This window comes from Castor canadensis, unplaced genomic scaffold (assembly GCF_047511655.1).
Source record: "Castor canadensis unplaced genomic scaffold, mCasCan1.hap1v2 HAP1_SCAFFOLD_66, whole genome shotgun sequence".
Taxonomy (NCBI): Eukaryota; Metazoa; Chordata; class Mammalia; order Rodentia; family Castoridae; genus Castor; species Castor canadensis.
Window position 1 is genome coordinate 267,501 of NW_027395332.1, and position 4,358 is coordinate 271,858.

Genomic DNA, 4,358 nt, shown 5'->3' on the forward strand with positions numbered 1-4,358 from the left:
GTTCTTTTTCTTTTTTCTTTTTTTTTTCCACTTTTCAACGCTGCCCATACTTTTTATTTATTTATTTATTTTTTATTTATTTATTTATTTATTTATTCGTTCGTTCGTTCACTCACTCACTCACTCATACACACACACACACACACACACTCACACACACACACACTCACACTCACACACACACACCGGGTCAATCCATCACTTGTCTCTTGTTTTTTTTTTTTTTTTTTTCCACTTTTCAATGCTGCCCATACTTTTTATTTATTTATTTATTCGTTCGTTCGTTCGTTCACTCACTCACACACACACACACACACACACACACACACACACACACACACCGGGTCAATCCATCACTTGTCTCTTGTTCTTTTTATTTTTTCTTCCTTTTTTCCACTTTTCAACGCTGCCCATACTTTTTATTTATTTCTTCGTTCGTTCGTTCGTTCGTTCGTTCGTTCACTCATACACACACACACACTCACACACACACACACACACACTCTCACACACACACACACACACACACACACACACACACACACACACACACACACACCGGGTCAAATCTTTCAACTGTGTACGTGGCTGTCCCATTCGTTCATTCATTCATTCATTCCTTGAAAACTAAAGGCCAGGGTCAACCCACTTTTTGGTTTGGTCTGCGTGTGCGTGCGTGCGTGCGTGAGTGCGTGTGTGAAAGAGATACAGCCGGCATGGGTCGACCAGTTGTCTCTCTCTCCAAGGCATGCTGTGTGAGACTACCATGTGTCCCACCGCTGGTGGTGGTGGCGGTGCTGCTGCTGATGGTGACTTTTTTTTTTCCTTCTCGTTTTCTAATTCAGCTAGTTGTTTTTCTTTTATTTTGCACATCCTTTTCACATGGGCGGGGAGGATGAAGGAGTAATTCCCCCAGTCCATCTGTACCAAAGTAAATAATAAAACCCCTCTCTCTCTCTCTCTCTCTCTCTCTCTCTCTCTCTCTCTCTCTCTCTCTCTCTCTCTCGGAGGCCAGCTCGCGGAAGCCGATTCGTCCTGTGAATCCAAGCTGACCGACAGACATACTGTGTAGAAACGTCGTACCGGGACTGACCGGCAGCCCGTTCCAGTCTCCAAAGCGCCTGATGGCCGCGAGCGTGCAGGTGGGGAGGGAGGCTTGCCGCCCTTACTACCTTGGTGGGTGTCCTCAAAGTCCCTTCCTTCCCCTCTCGCCACACTCCTGCCCCCCACCCCCCTTCTCCCACTCTCAAAGCTCTCGGGTGCCCCCATCTCACCCCGATGCCCTAAGTAAGTAAGTAAGTAAGTAAGTAAATAAATAAATAAATAAATAAATAAGTACATACATAAAAACTTGCTGTGACTCTGCCTTTTCCTTTTGCTTGCACTCAACTGACCTTCTGGATAGATGAGGCTACTTTTGGAGAACTGAGACACCCACACACGAATAACAATCAGCTTCAGAAAGTGTGTGTGTGTGTGTGTGTGTGTGTGTGTGTGTGTGTGTGTAAGGGCCAACCTCTGGGGTCTGGGGTGTCCCCTTTTTACTATTTAACTTTCCCAAGTCAGGCAAGGAAAATCTGCCTATGCACACCAGGCTGGCCTCTAACTCTCTAAATATCACGCTATTTGTGTGTATTTGCACACTCTCTGAATACTTCCTCCTGGATGAATCTCCGGGAGGGAGGGAGGGAGGGAGGGAGGGAGGGAGGGAGGAGAGGGAGAGGGACTCACTTAGAGGTGGGTCAGGTGAGTGAGACACATGCTCTTCCGCTGGGTCGGTCTTACATCGGGACCCGAAAGCCCACTCTGACACCTATTGGTGCACTCGATTCCTTACCATATAAAATCCACGAGGATTCAGTTGTGGGAGGACGCCCGCCCCCCCCCCACCATGCACGAGTGTGTTCCACACACTCACACACACACACCCTCACTCCTGTCATCTCTGGTACTTCTGGTGTAGCACGTGACCGTTTCATGGCTGATTGTTTGAATTGAGGACTGACTGGGGTTTCGACTCTCCATTTTGCTATGGTTATTTTGGACATGCATGGAAGTCTTGTGGAATTCGTAACCTTAGTGGTTGCCCAAAATGAACAATAGGTGGCGCTCGATGACTACTCTTGGCATTACCGGGAGAGAGGGGTGTGTGTGTGTGTGTGTGTGTGTGTGTGTGTGTGTGGTGTGTGATGTTCAGAAGTCACGTGCGTGTCAGAAAGGACTCTGTAAGAAACACCAGAGATGGACAGTTTCTTGTCCGAACACAAAGGAAAAAGGAGAGGGATTCGCAACTGATCGTGGTCTCCAATTTCTGAATGGCAGAGCCTCCGCTGAGAAATGCAATGAAGAAAATGCTTCGGAATTGTCACTACGAATCCCCTCACCCATACTGAACGTGCACATCCTAATAAAAACACCCTCGATGGGAGGGAGGGAGCGGGAGGGACGGTCGGACGGACGGACTGAGAGAGTGAGAGAGATTATAAAGCATGCGGCTTGTACCCTACTTGGGAGGATACAGTAGCAGCTCCTCAAGTGCTATCCCTTGCCATACGACTCACAGACTGAAATGACACGGGGCACCGTCCGTCCGTCCGTCCGTCCGTCCGAACGGAGGCCTTTCTGGCAACACAGCTTTGTGTTAACAAATTCGACCTGGACTTCTGTGTATTTGTAAAAAGCTGTTTCTTGACCGAGACCTCACCTTGTCCCCACTCTACCCCCAGATTCAGAGCATCGATCCGGCCGTGTGACACAGCATCCCTGCTTCTTTTCATCAGCATGAAATGGAACACAGGCGTTCTGCTCTCTCTTGAACCTGTCCTGCCTAGGAGGCTGTGGAGAGCTTTTAAATAGTACCGGTGGTTGTTTGGTTCTGATAAGATCCCACTGTGCTTAAATACTCTAAGAAAACCTGTGGATGGATAAGGAAGGGAGAAGATGGCAGCACTTCTTCATTTAAAACGAAGAAAATGAAATGATCGCAGTAACATTTCCTTATGTTCGCTGCACAGAATGAGTTCTGCTGTTACAAATTTGACGCCGGTTGTTTTTACAATTTAAGATCCCAACTTTTACTGCTATTTTTCCTACTCCAAAAAACACTTACAGCTTTTTCTCTAGGAACCTGATATTTGTGTAGTATGATTCACTGGAATGTTTTTCTTTGTGATGAAAGAGACGGGGGTGGGGGGACACGGGGACGGGGACGGGGACGGGGGACGGGGGACGGGGGGACGGGGGACGGACATAAGAAGGCGATGAGGGTGATTCTAACTCTGCTGGATTCATGTATTGAGTTTTCATTAGTTATTTTTACTAACATTATTTATTTAAAAATTTATATAAACTTATTAATTTATAAAAATAAATTTATTTATGTATTTACTACTGATTTGCAGTACGAGGGAGGGATCAGACCCAGAGCTTCCTCCTTGCTAGCATGCTAGGCAAACGCTCGACCGCTGAGCTACATCCCCAGCTGTAATCGTGCTGGTTCCACACAGGCTTTTCTTAAATGCAGATTTTGTCATAAAGTTGTTACCGAGTTTTACATTTTTTAGAAAGCATTAAGACGTTATTGATTTTTTTAAAGAAAAAAGTTCACTTTTTGGCTTATCCTATTTTGGCCCTTTCAGATCTCACACACACAGACACACACACACACTCACTCACTCACTCACTCTCTCTCCTTTGTATTTATTTTTCCTTCCTTCCTTCCTTCCTTCCTTCCTTCCTTCCTTCCTTCCTTCCTTCCTTCCATTTTGGTGCTGGCGGGTGGTACTGGGGCTTGAACTGAGGGCCTCATACTGCCAGCCTGTGGCATGGACAACGCTCTTGCCTCTACCCAGTCCAAAATCATCACCCCCGAGATGAATCCCCATTACCTACGCGTTGTGGGTGGTTGGGAAAGTCCAGTCGAGGATGCGTCTCCTCTTTCAGAGATTATAAAATGGAAGCTTTAGACGGCAGTGGAAAGTGGCTTACGGAGAGAGAGAACGAAAAGATGTGTTCACGTCACGTCTTTCTTGTCTCGCTTTGTGAACGTTTCCGGTGTTTTGTCACTGCTGGGTTTGTATTTGTGTGGTTGTTAGCTAGAGCTCCGATGGGTTGGATTTTTGAAGCGGGCGGTCGGTCGCTCGTGCGGACCGGCTGTGGAAGTTCAGGGGGACTCGCTCATCGGTGGATGTGCAGTACCGATGACTTGTTGATAGTTCCTTTAAATAAATACTTTTATTTGCTTAATCGTGATAAGGGGTAGGAAGAGGACAGGATTTCAGAGCTACCCTTTGTGAGTTTTCATTTAGATTCCTGGTGATAACTGGAATCTATTGTCACTTTAAAAAACAAAAAACAAC